The sequence below is a fragment of the Rana temporaria genome, chromosome 11 (assembly GCF_905171775.1).
Source record: "Rana temporaria chromosome 11, aRanTem1.1, whole genome shotgun sequence".
Classification (NCBI taxonomy): domain Eukaryota; kingdom Metazoa; phylum Chordata; class Amphibia; order Anura; family Ranidae; genus Rana; species Rana temporaria.
The window spans coordinates 101,375,907-101,394,881 of record NC_053499.1 but is presented as its reverse complement, the minus strand read 5'-3'; the positions used below and the strand labels follow the sequence as shown (position 1 = coordinate 101,394,881).

Here is an 18,975-nt window from a genome sequence, read left to right as displayed (position 1 = left end):
TAATGAGGCTGACATCCGCCACTAGATGGTCAATCTTCACCATCACGGAGTCCCGGCCCTCCTTGATAGCTGCCAGGAGTTCCGCATGAGAGGCGGCATGGGATGCCGATGGATTAGGCAGGGGTGGAAAATCGATGGACATCTCCAGGGCTGAGAGCCTCGTGGGCAAGATGGCAGTCTCGACCTGGGCTCCAGGCGTCGAGGACGAACGGAGCTTGCCCGGCGACAGCGGAGGGGCTCGCGGGGTACCGGGTGCCTTCTTCCGCCCCAGGGTGCCTGCGAGACGGGTGTTGGATGCAGGAATCTGCGCTGGAAGTCAGTCAGGATAAGGGTAAAAGCGGAGCTCAGCTAACGCACGTCTGCTCCCTTTCACATCCCGGCCACACCCCGATTTTGGTTCTTTTTTTCATCTAACTTGGGACTGTCAGATATATGTACTGTAGTTTTTTCTCAGTCCTCTTCAGTGATATGCACAGTTTTGTCTAGTTTATGTTGATTTAATCACCACTTTGCAACTGCACCTCTACCATTTTTGTGATTTCATTACTGCTCCAGAGACCCACCTGACTTTAACCCCCCCCTCCCCCTTTAACCTTAATTCTCCCCCCCCTCTCCCCCCCTTCCCCTCACCTTCCTCTCTCCCCTGCCCACAGTGGTAATCATTCACAGCGCAGACATCATCACCTTTTGCAAAAACAGGGTGTGGCTTTGACAGGAAGGGGTGGGTCATTTTTCTATTAGGAGGTGCAGAAATGTAGTCAGGTCTAGACAGCACAAAACATAAATATACTACTGCATATTAGGGCTTATTTAGACCGGATCTGATGTACAGCATGTTTTTATATTGTGGGAGGAAACCCACACAGGCACAGGGAGAACATGCAAACTCCATGCAGATGCTGTCACGGGCGGGATTCGAACCAACGACTCTTTTGCTGCTAGGTCAAAGTGCTATACACACACCACTGTGCTGAACGAATATGATTGCAGCTGAAAGCATGAGATCTTTTTTTTTTTCCAATACCATGCTTTCCAGCCTTATTGATCCCGCCTCTCTCCATAAAGAGGACCTGTCACACACTAGTCCTATTACAAGGGATGTTTACATTCCTTGTAATAGGAAGAAAAGTGATCCGAAATCAAAAAAAGTGGCAAAAAAGTGAAAGAAGAAAAATATGAGCTAAAAAACACAAAAAAATAAACGGCCCTGTCCCTAGAAGCTCGCACTCAGAAGCGAATATGCATGTAAGTCCCCACATATGTAAACACCATTCAAACCACACATGTGAGGTATTGACGCATGCGTTAGAGCGAGAGCAATAATTCTAGCCCTAGACCTCCTCTGTAACTCTGAACTGGTCACCTGTAAAAAAAAAAAACAAGCATCGCCTATGGATATTTTTATGTCCCGAAGTTTGGCGCCATTCCATGATTGTGTGACAAGTCGGTATCTATTTACTCGGTGTAACATCATCTTTCACATTATCCATACAAATTGGGCTAACTTTACTGTTTGGTTATTTTTAAATTCATGGACCATGGTGTTTTTTTTGGGCAAAAAAAAAAAGGCGTTAGAATAATTATTGCGCAAATGCCGTTGGAAAGCAAATAAAAAATGTCCGCCACTTTATTCCCTAGGGTGTCTGCTAAAAAATTATATATAATGTTTGGGGGTCCTGAGTAATTTCCCAGGAACAAAATATAATTTTTACATGAAGGAGAGAAGTGCCAGAATAGGCGCGGTATGGAAGTGGTTAAAGTGAAATAATAAAAGTGAAATATTCCTTTAAATTTCATACAGGGGGGAGGGGGTTTACACGCATGTTTCCCGTGCTTAGAACTGTCCCTGTACAAGATGTCATTTCTGAAGTGAAAAAAAAGTAAGTTTAAAGTACTCATGGCTATAAAGAATACAGTCATTGCTCATTAAAACTAAAACAACAAAAAAAAAAAATGTATGGGGGTCCCCCCAAATTAAATTACCAGGCCCTTCAGGTCTGGAATGGATATTAAGGGGAACCCCGCCGTAAAAACAAAAAAAAATGGCGTGGGGTCCCCCCAAATATTCATACCAGGCCCTTCAGGTCTGGTGTGGATTTTAAGGGGAACTCCACCCCAAATTTAAAAAAAAAAATGGCGTGGAGTCCCCCTAAAAATACACACCAGACCCTTATCCGAGCATGTTTACCTGACCGGCCGCAGAAAAGAGGGGGGACAGAGTGCGGCCCCCCCCCTCTCCTGAACCGTACCAGGCCACATGCCCTCAACATGGGGAGGATGTCCCCATGTTGATGGGGACAAGGGCCTCATCCCCACAACCCTTGCCCGGTGGTTGTGGGGGTCTGCGGGCGGGGGGCTTATCAGAATCTGGAAGACCCCTTTAACAAAGGGGTCCCCCAGATCCTGGCCCCCCCCTGTGTGAAATGGTAATGGGGTACATTGTACCCCTACCATTTTACAAAAAAAAAGTGACAAAAGTGTGAAAAATTACAGTAGCCGGTTTTTGACAATTCCTTTAATAAAATCTTCTTTCCGCGGTTCCTTCTTCTTCTTCTTTCATTTGGGTTTCTTCCTCTGCTTCTTTCTTGGGTCTTCTCGTCCACATCTTGCCGTCTTGCCGTCTTCTCCCATCTTCTTCTCTGTCCGTCGACCTTCTCGTCCCGCATCTTCTTCATCTTCTGGGTGCTGCGCTTGAAATTGTAGACCCCGCCGTGTTCCCGCTCCTGGGACCCGCCCCCCTCTGACGCCACAGGTTAACTCATCTGAAAGTCTGTGTGTGGCATATGTGCGTCAGAGGGGGGCGGGGTCACATGAGTGTGACACGGCGGGAACTTCAATTGGAAGCTGCGGCGGCTTTTTCTTCTCCGGACGTCGCGCTTGAAATCGAATTCCCCCGCCGTGTGACGCTCTGTGACCCCGCCCCCCTCTGACGCACATGACCTTCTAAGGAGTTTACTTGTGGCGTCAGAGGGGGGCGGGTCCCAGGAGCGGAACACGGCGGCCAATTCAAATTCAAGCGCTGGGCCTGGGGAAGAAAAAGAGGTGGAGGAGAAGGCTGGCGGACCGAGAAGAAGACCGGAGAAGACACAAGATGCGGACGAGGAGGCCGACGGAAGGAGAAGAAGATGGGAGAAGTCACCGGGCAGACGAGGAGGCTGAAGGACGGACGGAGAAGATAGAAGAAGACGTCGGGCAAGATGTGGACGAGAAGACCCAAGAAAGAAGCAGCGGAAGAAACCCGAATGGAAGAAGAAAAGAAGATTTTAATAAAAGATTTGTCAAAAACCGGCTACTGTCATTTTTAACACTTTTGACATTTTTTTGGGGTGAAATAGTAGAGGTACAATGTACCCAATTACCATTTCACATAGGGGGGGGCCAGGATCTGGGGGTCCCCTTTGTTAAAGGGGTCTTCCAGATTCTGATACGCCCCCCACCCGCAGACCCCCACAACCACCGGGCAAGGGTTGTGGGGATGAGGCCCTTGTCCCCATCAACATGGGGACATCCTCCCCATGTTGAGGGCATGTGGCCTGGTGCGGTTCAGGAGAGGGGGGGGGCGCACTCTGTCCCCCCCTCTTTTCTGCGGCCGGCCAGGTTAACGTGCTCGGATAAGGGTCTGGTGTGAATTTTTAGGGGGACTCCACGCCTTTTTTTTTTAAATTTGGGGTGGAGTTCCCCTTAAAATCCACACCAGACCTGAAGGGCCTGGTATGGATATTTGCCGGGAACCGCACGTCTTTTTTTTTTTTTTTTTTTACGGCGGGGTTCCCCTTAATATCCATATCAGACCTAAAGGGCCTGGTAATTTAATTTGGGGGAACCCCTACACATTTTTTTGTTTGTTTTATGAATTAATCCTGTCAGAATTGTCAGAGCCGACAATTCATTATAGCCGCGTGTGAATTTTAAATGGCTTTTTTTCCTTCTGAATGTCACTTTGTGCAGGGGCAGTTCTAAGTACGGGAAAAATGCGCTATTTCACATGCTGACATTACACCCCCTTTAGGTACGAAATTTAAAGGAATATTTCACTTTTATTGTTTCACTTTAAGAATTATTAATTTCACTGCTCCCGAAAAAACGGCCGTTTTAAAAAAAAAACAAAAACATTGATACATGTCCCCTGGGGCAGGACTGAGGTCCCCAAACACTTTTTAGGACAAAACTTGCAGATTAGCCTTTAATAATAACACTTTTGATTTCTCCCATAGACTTCTATAGGGAGATCGGCGCGGCTTTACATATTACTTTCAATGCGCCGGCTGCTACGCTGGTTCATGCGCCTGATTAAGGCTTCACCCGGAGTACTAATTAACGCATGAACCAGCGCAGCGCACAGAGCATAGTAAATCAGCCCCTATGTGTCACTTTCATGAGAACAAAGCCCCCGAAGTCTTCCTCGGTCCCGTCCATCGCCGCTGCCATGTCCCCTCTGAGCTTTCTTCCTGTTATCGCCGCTCCGGCGTTGTGATTGGCCGGAGCGGCGATGCCGTCACTCCCACTCCCATTATTCCCGGCATCTACATGCCACAAGCCCTGCACGGTCAGTACACCTGCACCGTTGTCTACGACGAGCATGCCCCGTAGACAACTGTGCATTCCTTTCTGCATATATCTCCTAAACCGTGTAGGTTTAGGAGATATTGCAAACACCTACAGGTAAGCCTTAATCTAGGCTTACCTGTAGGTGAAAAGTGCTTTAGGAGGGTTTACAACCACTTTAAAGCATAGAAATTATACATTTTAACCTTTTTTGTGGGTTTCCCTCATGTCTCTTTGGAATACTATACGTTTGTAAACTGCAATGGATCAACTGATCAGCTCATATTAGCACCTTGTCTAGCTATGCACATTACAATCGTAATATACAACCTTTTTAGATTTACCACTAGGGATGAGCTTTGTATTCGATTCAAACGTATGTTCGACTCGAACATTGTCTGTTCGTACATTCGACGAATTTGGAACAAAATGGGTCGTTCGCGCCAAATTCGAGTGACGTGCAACGGCCCATAATTCACTGTGGCATTGCGCGCTGATGATTGGTCAAGCATGCACTATGACCCTGCATGCTTGGCCAATCACAGCGCGCAAAAAACAGAGAACCATAATTGGCCAAAGCCAGGGTGGCTTTGGCCAATTATGGCTCAGGGGGTTTAGTACACGCCCCACACTATATAAGGCCTCCTGCAAGGCGACCGCGTGTAGTGTGTTGCAGCGTTGTTACAGACCACATCAGACAGTCAGTCAGTTAGAGAGAGAGAGATAGACAGAGACACAGTGGGGCTGATTTACTATGCTCTGTGCGCTGCGCTGGTTCATGCGTTAATTAGTACTCCGGGTGAAGCCTTAATTAGGCGCATGACCAGCGTAGCAGCCGGCGCATTGAAAGTAATATGTAAAGCCGCGCCGATCTCCCTATAGAAGTCTATGGGAGAAATCAAAAGTGTTATTATTAAAGGCTAATCTGCAAGTTTTGTCCTAAAAAGTGTTTGGGGACCTCAGTCCTGCCCCAGGGGACATGTATCAATGTTTTTTTTTTTTTTTTAAAACGGCCGTTTTTTTGGGAGCAGTGAAATTAATAATTCTTAAAGTGAAACAATAAAAGTGAAATATTCCTTTAAATTTCGTACCTAAAGGGGGTGTAATGTCAGCATGTGAAATAGCGCATTTTCCCACACTTAGAACTGCCCCTGCACAAAGTGACATTCAGAAGGAAAAAAAGCCATTTAAAATTCACACGCGGCTATAATGAATTGTCGGCTCTGACAGGATTAATTCATAAAACATTAAAAAAAATGTGTAGGGGTTCCCCCAAATTAAATTACCAGGCCCTTCAGGTCTGATATGGATATTAAGGGGAACCCCGCCATAAAAACCAAAAAAAAAAAAGACGTGCGGTTCCCGGCAAATATCCATACCAGGCCCTTCAGGTCTGGTGTGGATTTTAAGGGGAACTCCACCCCAAATTTAAAAAAAAAAATGGCGTGGAGTCCCCCTAAAAATCCACACCAGACCCTTAATCCGAGCACGTTGACCTGGCCGGCCGCAGAAAAGAGGGGGGGACAGAGTGCGCCCCCCCCTCTCCTGAACCGCACCAGGCCACATGCCCTCCACATGGGGAGGATGTCCCCATGTTGATGGGGACAAGGGCCTCATCCCCACAACCCTTGCCCGGTGGTTGTGGGGGTCTGCGGGCGGGGGGCTTATCAGAATCTGGAAGACCCCTTTAACAAAGGGGACCCCCAGATCCTGCCCCCCCCTATGTTAATTGGTAATGGGGTACATTGTACCTCTACCATTTCACCCCAAAAAAATGTCAAAAGTGTTAAAAGTGACAGTAGCCGGTTTTTGACAAATCTTTTATTAAAATCTTCTTTTCTTCTTCCATTCGGGTTTCTTCCGCTGCTTCTTTCTTGGGTCTTCTCGTCCACATCTTGCCCGAGTCCGACGTGTTCTTCTATCTTCTCCGTCCGTCCTTCAGCCTTCTCGTCCACATCTTGCCCGCTGTCTTCTCCCATCTTCTTCTCCGTCCGTCCGCCAGCCTTCTCGTCCACATCTTTTTCTTCCCTGGACCCAGCGCTTGAATTTGATTTGGCCGCCGTGTTCCGCTCCTGGGACCCGCCCCCCTCTGACGCCACAAGTAAACTCCTTAGAAGGTCATGTGCGTCAGAGGGGGGCGGGGTCACAGAGCGTCACACGGCGGGGGAATTCAATTTTACGCGCGATGTCCGGAGAAGAAAAAGCCGCCGCAGCTTCCAATTGAAGTTCCCGCCGTGTCACACTCATGTGACCCCGCCCCCTCTGACGCACATATGCCACACACGGACTTTCAGATGAGTTAACCTGTGGCGTCAGAGGGGGGCGGGTCCCAGGAGCGGGAACACGGCAGGATCTACAATTTCAAGCGCATCGCCCAGAAGATTAAGAAGATGCGGGACAAGAAGGTCGACGGACAGAGAAGAAGATGGGAGAAGACGGCAAGATGGCAAGATGTGGACGAGAAGACCCAAGAAAGAAGCAGAGGAAGAAACCCGAATGAAAGAAGAAGGAACCGCGGAAAGAAGATTTTATTAAAGGAATTGTCAAAAACCCGGCTACTGTCATTTTTCACACTTTTGTCACTTTTTTTTGTAAAATGGTAGGGGTACAATGTACCCCATTACCATTTCACACAGGGGGGGCAGGATCTGGGGGTCCCCTTTGTTAAAGGGGTCTTCCAGATTCTGATAAGCCCCCCGCCCGCAAACCCCCACAACCACCTGGCAAGGGTTGTGGGGATGAGGCCCTTGTCCCCATCAACATGGGGACATCCTCCCCATGTTGAGGGCATGTGGCCTGGTACGGTTCAGGAGAGGGGGGGGGCGCACTCTGTCCCCCCCTCTTTTCTGCGGCCGGCCATTTTAACGTGCTCGGATAAGGGTCTGGTGTGGATTTTTAGGGGGACTCCACGCCATTTTTTTTTTTAAATTTGGGGTGGAGTTCCCCTTAAAATCCACACCAGACCTGAAGGGCCTGGTATGGATATTTGGGGGGACCCCACGCCATTTTTTTTGGTTTTTACGGCGGGGTTCCCCTTAATATCCATTCCAGACCTGAAGGGCCTGGTAATTTAATTTGGAGGGACCCCCATACATTTTTTTTTTTAGTTTTAATGAGCAATGACTGTATTCTTTATAGCCATGAGTACTTTAAACTTACTTTTTTTTCACTTCAGAAATGACATCTTGTACAGGGACAGTTCTAAGCACGGGAAACGTGTGTAAACCCCCTCCCCCTGTATAAAATTTTAAGGAATATTTCACTTTTATTATTTCACTTTAACCACTTCCATACCGCGGCTATTCTGGCACTTCTCTCCTTCATGTAAGAATTATATTTTGTTCCTGGGAAATTACTCAGGACCCCCAAACATTATATATAATTTTTTAGCAGACACCCTAGAGAATAAAGTGGCGGACATTTTTTATTTGATTTCCAACGGCATTTGCGCAATAATTATTCTAACGCCTTTTTTTTTTTGCCCAAAAAAAACCCACGGTCCATGAATTTAAAAATAACCAAACAGCCCAAGTTAGCCCAATTTTTATGGATAATGTGAAGGATGATGTTACACCGAGTAAATAGATACCGACTTGTCACACAATCATAGAATGGCGCCAAACTTCGGGACATAAAAATATCCATAGGCGATGCTTGTTTTTTTTTTTTACAGGTGACCAGTTCAGAGTTACAGAGGATGTCTAGGGCTAGAATTATTGCTCTCGCTTTAACGTATGCGTCAATACCTCACATGTGTGGTTTGAATGGTGTTTACATATGTGGGGACTTACATGCATATTCGCTTCTGAGTGCGAGCTTCTAGGGACAGGGCCGTTTGTTTTTTTGTGTTTTTTAGCTCATATTTTTCTTCTTTCACTTTTTTGTCACTTTTTTTGATTTCGGATCACTTTTCTTCCTATTACAAGGAATGTAAACATCCCTTGTAATAGGACTAGTGTGTGACAGGTCCTCTTTATGGAGAGAGGCGGGGTCAATAAGGCTGGAAAGCATGGTATTGGAAAAAAAAAGATCTCATGCTTTCAGCTGCAATCATGTTCGTTCAGCACAGTGGTGTAGTGTATAGCACTTTGACCTAGCAGCAAAAGAGTCGTTGGTTCGAATCCCGCCCGTGACAGCATCTGCATGGAGTTTGCATGTTCTCCCTGTGCCTGTGTGGGTTTCCTCCCACAATATAAAAACATGCTGTACAGTACATCGGATCCGGTCTAAATAAGCCCTAATATGCAGTAGTATATTTAGGTTTTGTGCTGCCCTAGGCCTGACTACATTTCTGCACCTCCTAATATAATAGAAAAATTACCCACCCCTTCCTGTCAAAGCCACACCCTGTTTTTGTATCACCCGCCCAGGAATTTTCAGGGCACACACACACACACACACACACTAGTTCTGGGGGGGGGAGGGGGTTACTGGACTCCCTTAATTTGCATAGTTTTTCTCTCACTTCCTGTTTGGCTATGGGGCAGGAAGTGAAGGCAAATCTCCCCAATTGGACACAGATAATACAAAATAAACTGACAGGGCCTATAACCCTCCCTCACTCTATCCAACATTAAAGAAAATAAAAAGTGTTGATTATAGTTCTAGTCAGTGGCGGACTGACCATTGAGTCACTCGGACACTGCCCGAGGGCCACATGCCACTAGGGGGCCCCCATCAGGGTTGCCAGGCTCAGTAAAACCAGGGACAGTATGTAAAAATCTTTTATTTTTTTTAGATCTGTCCCTGATATGTCCGAAACTGACATGCTTTTAATGTGAATATCCCAAGATTTTAGCTGCCCCGCCTCTGCACTGCCTCCTGGCGTAGTGGCCATCTGTAAGCCAGAGGGGCCCCATAATCTTCTATTGCCCGGGGGCCCCATGAGTTGTCAGTCCGCCCCTGGTTCTAGTTTAAGCACAAAATTTCATAGAGTTTTATTGAGAGGCCTAAGAAAATATAACCATGCCAATAGGCCAGGATACAGCGTGGCTAATATGTATGAATGTGTGTGTTAGAGCACCCCACCCAATGTTAACTAAAAAATTATTAATTTGCAAATAAGTATTATCTGCTCATTTTTTTGGGGATGTCTGCACCCCTGATAGTGACAACATTTGTGAGGTGTCTTCACCTTTTCTAATTCATTCACTTCCTGTCACATAGCCAAACAGGAAGTGAGGGTAAAACCTTACTAATATCTTTTCTTGGGGACACAGAGATCAATCTAAATAGTTTCCCATTATGTAAATTGCACTCTAGCATTTTGCTGTGTACACCCCAAATTATTAGGGATCTTGGACTTTGGGGTCCATTTACTTAAGGCAAATCCACTTTGCACTACAAGTGCAAAGCAAGGAAGAAAACAAAACAACTTTGCTTCTACAGGATTGGATGTTAAAACCATCAGTGCTTCCTCTCTGATTTTCAGCAACTATGCTTGTACTGCAGAGTGGCTTTGCCTTTACTAAACCCCAAACTAAATAATCATTTGGGGCAGGGATCCTCAAACTACGGCCCTCCAGCTGTTGTAGAACTACACATCCCACAAGGCCTTGTAATGCACTGACATTCACAGACATGACTAGGCATGATGGGAATTGTAGTTCCTGAACAACTGGAGAGCCGTAGTTTGAAGACCCATGATTTGGGGTGTACACAGCAGTGCTGGAGTGCAATTTGCTTAATGGGGACACTAGTTAGATTGACCTGTGTCCCCAAGAAAAGACACTGGTAGGGTTTTAACCTCACTTCCTGTTCAGCTGTGTGACAGGAAGTGAAGCCAATTTTAAGAAAAGGGACACAAAGCTCAACCCAAAAAAAAACACAAAGCAGGGGTTCTAACACTCACTTGGCTTCCCTCAAACACCCACAATTAGAATAGGATTGCCTTGCGCTAGATTTAAGCACAGTGCTGTAAATCAGCACATCAAGCCTGTCCACCAATAGCAACCCCCCCCCCCCCCCACAGGCCATGTTTGCAGGTTTTACTTCATCTTGCACTTGTGCTTTAAAAGACAGTCTGGACAGCAATTCTTGATAAGAGAAATCCACAAAACATGTCCTGTCGGGGGTACTTGAGGGATGAGGACCACTGCAGAAAAAAGAAAATACTTACCAGTTTGTCTTTCATTTCCTCGAGATTAAACATGGCAAACAGTTCATGCCTACACACCAGGAAAGAAGCTTAGACAAAAATCACACATAATTTGTTAGGCCCAAACCTATTTCAAAATATAGCATGAAAAAGTAACAAAAAACAAACTTCCAAATTTTAAAGTAATTTTTATTGGTCAACAAAACAAGGAAAGCAAAAAAAGACAAACAAACACACAAACAAAAATACATTTCAAAATTCAAAATAAACATAGTTTTAACGTCACAACATCTTGACAAATTTTTCATAAAATAAGGCCGCATAGACAAATACATCAAAGTGAACATCATTTAAAAATAAACAAAAACCATTGGCAAAATAAAAAAAAAAAAACATGCAACAAACCACATTTGTGTTTAGCAACAGCATTTCTGCCAGCCTGCCCCTTCTGAGGGCAGCTGAGGAATGATCGATCCATGCTTTTTATAACAGTGCTAGTAATGAAGCAATTGAAATCACATGAACAAATTGCAGTCTCTAGTTTGGGTGAGCTTGTAATTGCGCACACCTGGTATTAACCCAAACCACGCTCTATGAGCATCCAAGTGATTTACACCTTTTAAAAAGAAAGGATAATTTTTTTCTAAGTGTCTGAGCAGACTCAGTTCATCACACATGTAGGAACAAAGCTGTAATGGCATGAGAGCTTTTTTTTTTTTTTTTCCCCTGATCTGATGCTTTCCAGCCTGAAGGGGAGGTGTTAAAGACAGAAGTGAACACGCACATTTAATAATCTATTTGTGGGAAAAAAAAGGTTGCCAATTTTGTTTGGGAGCCACGTCGCACGACTGCGCAATTGTCAGTTAAAGCGACGCCGTGCCGAATCACAAAAACTGGCCCGGTCATTGACCAGCAATATGGTCCGGGCTCAAGTGGTTAAAAATTCACAAAACACTAAAGTTAGCCCAATTTTTGGTGATAATGTGAAAGATGATGTTACACCGAGTAAATAGATACCTTACATGTCACGCTTTACTATTGAAAACACTCCTGCAATGGGGCCAAAATTCAGTACTTGAAATTCCCCATAGGCGACCTTTTTTTTTTCAGGTTACCAGTTTAGTTACAAAGAAGGTCTAGTGCTAAAAGTATTGCTCTCGCTCTAACGCACGCGTCAATACCTCACATGTGTGGTTTGAACGATGTTTATATATGTGAGTGGGACTTGCGTAAGTTTTGGGGAGGGTCCCGGGCTTCTACGGTGTTTTCCGCCGGGGGGCGACACCCGCGGGCTTCTGCGGTGCCTTCCGCTTCTGCCTGTCTCCTCCGGGAGCACAGGGCTGGTCTCCGCTGTGTTCTCCCTTCTCTTCCATTCGATGTTGACACGACGAGGTTCCGCGCTGGAATGCCGTCTGAGCAGCGGGCATCGACTTATATAGGGCAATGCCACCATGTGACCTCAACCCATGTGACATCACATTCCCATCATGCCCAGGGAATGTGATGTCACATGGGTTGAGGTCACATGGTGGCATTGCCCTATATAAGTCGATGCCCGCCGCTGACACGGCATGTCAGCGCGGAACCTCGTCGTGTCAACATCCAATGGAAGAGAAGGGAGAGGACAGTGCAGACAAGCCCTGTGCTCCCGGAGGAGACAGGCAGAAGGAAGGAAGAGAGAAGAAAGAAAACGGAAGAAAGCCCTGGCTCCGCGGGGGAGCCAGGCAGAAGAGGGAGCAGAGAAAAGACCGGGGAGTTGGCGCACCCCCGGCAGAAGACCAGGAAGACCGGAACCCTGGCGGAAGGCACCGGAAAGACCGGGGGATAGGCGCCATCCCCCGGCAGAAGTCGCCGAAGTCCGAATGGCCCCCCCTAATGTAAAAGAGCTTAAATGGGATGGAGAAGAAACCCCCCCTTGTAAAAGAGCTAAATAAGAAAGGGGGGACTCCGGAGCCGATTAATAAAATATTTTATTCTGTGTGGCGTTTTATTTAACTTTACATTTCCCCCAGGTGAATGGGTAGAGGTACAATGTACCCCGTACTCATTCACATAGGGTTGGGGGCCGGCATCTGGGGGCCCCCTTATTAAAGGGGGCTCGCAGATTCCGATTAGCCCCGCCCGCATACCCCGACAACCAATGGCAAGGGTTGTCGGGAAGAGGCTCTTGTCCCTATCGACATGGGGGCAAGAGTACTGTGGGGTGGGGGGGCAGTGCCCCCCTCCCCCACAGCACACACTTCCCCATGTTGAGGGCATGCGGTCTGGTACGGCTCAGGGGGGGGGGCGCTCGCTCGTCCCCACCCCCATTCCTGTCCGGGCCAGACTGCGTGCTTGGGATGAGGGCTTGGTTTGGATCTGGGGGGGAACCCCGCGCCGAATCGGCGCGGGTTTAACCCCTCACGTTCCGGACCAAGCCTAATGTACCCCTGGAGGGGGACCTGCGCCGATTTCAAGTTTGGCGCGGAGTTCCCCTTCATGGCTGAAAACAGCGCTGAGATTCCCGTGCTCCGCGTCACGCAGCGCAATCACGGGTACGCCGCTTGGTATTTACCAAGATTTTCACGGCGTACTGACACGGCGCACAGGAAGCTCCGAAATTTCTCTCTACGCATGCCCAGTATGCAAATGAACCTCCCGAGGTTCAGGCGCACTGTGCAAGCGTACGGGGATCTGTTTTCAAAAAACACTTTCAATTCGGCCCGCCAAACACATGTCACTTCACTTCCCCTGCACCCCCCCAATTTACATTTCAATGTGCCATGCGCCAGGTCTATCAGGATAGATAGACAGACAGACAGACAGACAGATAGATAGAGCAGGCTAATCAGTTTAGTTAAATTTACAGTGTGTACATCCTAGGCGTTGTACATATATTTATACACTGTATTGCTTAGCTAGATCAGCTATTCCTATTTGTCAGGCAGTAGATTGTGCTAGCTGCAGTGCTCTAACGTGTTGTATTGCCTGCATGCTGTTTAGTTTACACCTAAACATAGTACTCGGTGTTAGTGCACATGTGCTATTTAATTGCACATAAACACATTAGCTGTTACTGCACGTGTGCTATTTAATTGCACATAAACGCAGTTGCTGTTAGTGCACGTGTGCTATTTAATTGCACATAAACACAGTTGCTGTTCTGGCACATGGGCTATTTAATTGCACATAAACAAAGTCGCTCTTACTGCACATGTGCTGTTTTTTTTGCCCATAAACGCAGTCGCTCTTACTGCACGTGTGCTGTTTTTTGCCCATAAACGCATTAGCTGTTAGTGCACGTGTGTTATTTAATTGCACAAACACAGTCGCTCTTACTGCACGTGTGCCGTTTATTTCAGATTTTGTCCTGTGCAGGCCATTAAAATGTCTGGAAGGACAACAAAGAGAGGCAGAGAGTCACGAGGGCAAGCAGGCTCTGCATCTAGAGGCAACGCTGGTGGTGGACACGGTGCATCCTCTTCAGCACGTGGCCATCTGACACACTCATCCTTTTCGGGAGCTGGCCGTGTTGAACCTCAACATGCAGAGAAATTAGTAGAGTGGATGACCAAGCCGTCCTCATCCTTCTCATCCTCTCTCACCCAGGCTGAGCTTAGTTTGTCTGGCAAAGCAGCTGCCAAGGCGTCCTCTTCCCTCTGCACAATGGCATCACACAATCCTTCCCTAGTCCCACCATGTCCTCCTGAGGAGTCCCCCGAACTGTTTCAATACAGTGTTGGGTACATGCTACATGAAGATGCGCAGCGTTTTGAAGGCTCCGATGACGGAACATAGATAGAGGAAGGCATTGATGTGAGCCCAGAGAGAGCGGGTGCCCGAGAGGGACAGCAATCTGGCAGTCATGTTCCCCCAGCTGCAGCATACTGCCAGGTTTTCGACAGTGATGAGGAGGGAGGGGATGATGAGGTCACTGACTCTATGTGGGTGCCTGATAGGAGAGAGGAAGAGGAGGAGGAGGAGGAAGAGGCACAGGAACATCTCCAAAGAGGCAGGGTGCCCTCCAGGGGCCAAATTAAGGGCAGTACACCAACTACATTACATCGCAGAGCTATGCCTGTGCAGGGCGCTGCTGTGTCTCAACAGTACTGCAAAAGTTCTTTGGTGTGGGCCTTTTTTGAGACATGTGCATCAGATCGCACCGTTGCTATTTGCAACATATGTCTCAAGCATATCTCGCGTGCCCAAAACATCACCCACTTGGGCACCAGATGCTTGACCAGACATATGTCGACCTGCCATGCAGTTCGTTGGCAAGCATACCTGAAAGACCCACACCAAAGAACAAAGCGAACCTCCCCTTGCCCATCATCAGCTGGGACCTCCAACCTCACTAGACCCTCAGTCCTCTCTGAAGCCTGCACTGATAGGACTGAAGGTGTAGAAATAGGTGTGTCACAAGCTAGTAGTACATGCGGGAAATCTACTGATGGTAGCAGACAAATTTTCCTGCCCCAGCTGCTGCAGTGCCGAAAGAAGTACTCTCCTAACCATCCACATGCCCAGCGGTTGAATGCTAGCTTAGCGAAATTGCAAGCACTTCAACTGCTACCTTTTCAGTTGGTAGATTCTGCCCCCTTCCGTGAGTTTGTGGAATGTGCGGTACCTCAGTGGCAAGTACCCAAACGCCACTTTTTCTCATGGAAGGCGATTCCCGCTCTCTACCGGCATGTGGAAGGCAATGTCCATGCCTCGCTGGACAGGGCGGTCAGTGGTAAGGTGCATATCACCGCTGACTCATGGTCCAGCAGGCATGGACAGGGACGTTACCTCTCTTTCACGGCGCATTGGGTGACTCTGCTGGCAGCTGGGAAGGACGCAGGGCAAGGTACAGTAGTGTTGGAGGTTGTTCCGCCACCACGCCTCCAAAACACTACTACTGGTTGTGACACACCTCTCTCCTCTACCCCCTCCTCTTCTTCTTCCTCTGTGGCCTCTTCCTGTGCTGATGTTTCCTCAGAACCAGCCGTGCTCCGTAGGTGTACGAGGGGCTAGAGCTGGTGTGCTTGGGAGACAGGAGCCACACTGGGGCAGAGGTTCTGTCAGCTCTACAGGGGCAGGCTCAGAGGTGGTTGACGCCACGCCAGCTTAAGCCAGGAATGGTGGTTGATGACAATGGCACCAACCTCCTCTCTGCCCTGCGACAGGGAAAACGGACCCATGTGCCCTGTTTTTCTAATGTTCTGAATTTGGTGGTGCAGCGGTTCTTGGGCAGGTACCCAGGCTTACAGGATATCCTGAAGCAGGCCAGGAAAGTGTGCATTTCCGAAGGTCATACAATGCCACTACTCGGCTGACAGACCTCCAAAGGGAATACAACCTGCCCAAGAACCGCCTAATCTGTGACATGCCCCACCAGATGGAACTCTACATTGGCCATGCTGCAGCGGCTGCACACGCAGCATAGGACCATCAATGAGTACCTGTGCCAATATGGCAGCAGAACTGGGTCAGGGGAGCTTGTTTTTTTTTCCCCACGCCAGTGGGCCTTGATCAGGGATGCATGCACTGTCCTGTCACCATTTGAGGAGGCCACGAGGGAGGAAGAGGAGGACATCCTTACCTCTCAAGGCCCCCTTCATCCAGACAGTGGTCCTGCATGCCCGCCTAGCACACAGGAAGAGGACGAGGTGGAGGAGGAGGAGGATGATTGTATCAGCAGCATGGAGGTAGAGCCTAGCACTCAGCATCAGCAGTCAAGGGATCACTTACAGTCCCAAGGAACCCGTGGACTTTTACGTGGCTGGGATGAGGTGGCTGCAGATCCTGTCGTTCTCAGTGACCCAGAGGACCGTGCCCCGAATGCCTCAGCAAACCTACGCTGCATGGCCTCCCTGATCCTGCAAAGCCTGCGTAAGGATCCTCGTATTCATGGTATCAAGGAGAGGGATCATTACTGGCTGGCAACTCTCCTTGATCCACGTTACAAGAGTAAGGTTGCGGAGCTTATCTTGCCGTCACAGAGGGAGCAGAAGATGAAACATCTTTGGGAGGCCTTGCAGAAGGGTCTGTGCAACGCTTTACCAGAACCTGGGGGATTACCAAATCCTGTTCCTGGACAACGTGTTGCTGAGGCTTTGGTGGGTCACAGAAGGAGCGGTGGAGAAGGTGGCCGTCTGACCGATGCGTTCAGACAATTTTTTTGTCTGCAGCCCCAAGGTCTGACCGGTTCCAGCAACCATCGCCAGCGTTTGGTTTACATGGTGCGTGAATACCTAGGGGCAAGATCAGACTTGGACACCTTCCCCACCGAAAATCCTCTGGCTTACTGGGTCTTGAGGATGGATCAATGGCCAGAGCTTGCACAGTACGCAATTGAGCTACTGGCTTGCCCTGCATCCAGCGTTCTTTCAGAATGCACATTCAGTGCTGCTGGAGGCTTTGTGACCGATCACAGGGTGTGCCTCTCCACCGACTCCGTTGATCGACAGACCTTCATAAAAATGAATCAGGCTTGGATCAACACCAGCTACCAAGCACCTGATGCTGATGTAACTGAGTAATTTTTTTTAAATGACAGATCCCTTGGAGACTGCTTATGCTGATGCTGAGTGACTGTCCTGTTATGCTGCTGACTGAATATCCTTTTCCTCCTCACTGATCTTGCTGATAGCTAGTAAGAACATTTTTGTTTCTGGGCTCTGCCACCAGTGCCTGAGGCCCAATTTTTCTGCCCCTGGGGCGTCTAATAACAATTTTTGATGCAATACTTTGCATGTGGCTCTTTGCTGAGCTCCAATTACATTATCTGTGAGGGGGTTGCAGTGTTGCGACACCGCCACCAGTGCCTAAGGCCCAATTTTTCTGCCCCTGTTCTGGTACTTTTCTTTGTTTGATTCTTTTCTAATTTGAGTTCATTCTAGCTTTCTCCTACGTTATCATAGTGTCATGTTTATTTTCCTGTACTAAATACTTATCATTGTCAATGTAAACACCACAAATCTAGATTTGTTCTTTTAGGCAGCATTGATATAATAAGATGCCACACATTGTTGAGTATCCAAAAATATTTATTGTATCACACTTAAAATGTGTCATTTTTATTTTTTCAAAAAATATCTTAATAGAAATTCTTGATTTTTTTTTTGTCAAGAATATATTTTTGCTTTGAAATACTTGTCTACATCTATTTTATTTATTTATTTTAAACCCTCCCCAGCACATAAATGAGATTCTTTCGTTTTTGGTCCACCTTATGGTTTTTCTTTATAAGCTTCTCTAAGGCAAGGTTTGTGTCCTCTATTTCTGCCCTGCAGGACATGATCTCCCCAATTAGGACATGGGCACTGTAGGTGTCCAATCCGCCCCCAACAGCTCGAATACCTCCTGAAATTTTGGAAAAAAAACATGTATTACAATTATGCAGGCCTACATGCATTACCTGAAGCTGTGCTGTATGACACTGACCTGATGTGGTGGCATTTTCCACTTCCTGCACATCCGGCGAGGGTGGGGCTTGGCTCTGTGTGGGGTTGGTCGGCTCCACTGCTGCAGCTTGATTGCGCCCTATGAGATTGTAAAAAAAAGGATACATGTATCAAAAAGATTAGAGGCATGAAAGAGGAATATCAATCAGTCTTTTTATAAAGTGTGGTACAATTGTCTGTTTTTACAATCCTTCTAAGCTTAACACAAGATTGTATCCATTACCAAAGCTGCTGCATTTCTCCATCTTTGGCCAAGTTTCCTACATGGAAAAACAACAAGTATACACTGGATCACCTCTGTGTGACACCCTAACTAGGTTGTTCTTGTGGCCAACACTCACTGCCGATCCTGCCCTCCCTGGGGCCCTAAGCAAAATGACATGGCACATTAAAAATGAGAAGCGGGAGGCGCTGATGACAGTGACATGTCACATTAAAGAAAGTTGAGAAGTGGGGGGAGGGGGTGTTCTGCTGTCGGAAATGACATCTTTCATTAAATTGCCTCTTCTCCCATGCAGCCAGCGAGTTGAGAAGCGGGGTGAGAGGGTGAAAATGACTTCTTACCAGGTGGGGCCTCTAGTAATTTGGGGGGCCCTTCGCAGCTTTGCGGGGCCCTAAGCGGCTTGCATAGTGAGCCTATAGTGCGGATTGGCCATGCCAACACTTCTGCTACGGAGTCCATATGTGTAACCAACTGCTGAGCATACTCTCCTTTTACTGTATATTGATTTAAGTTGGATTATTTAAATCTAGTTAACACATCTACATTAAATAAAAAATTGGTCTCACATAAAAAAGATCTTAAATAGAATTGACAACCAATTATTATGCCCACAAACATGAACCTTGAGACATCTATTCTTGAACTGTATATATACACACCACCTGAAAAAAAAAGCACATGCC

General features: G+C 47.3%; 1 long non-coding RNA gene across 1 annotated transcript; it reads right to left on the bottom strand.

The window, feature by feature from the left end:
• Positions 1-17,840: 17,840 nt before the first annotated feature.
• On the bottom strand, positions 17,841-18,091 carry LOC120916900. The gene is made up of 2 exons (XR_005744123.1): positions 18,050-18,091; positions 17,841-17,968 (listed from the first exon to the last, which is right to left on the bottom strand). It is a non-coding gene; the product is annotated as an uncharacterized LOC120916900 (long non-coding RNA).
• Positions 18,092-18,975: the final 884 nt, after the last annotated feature.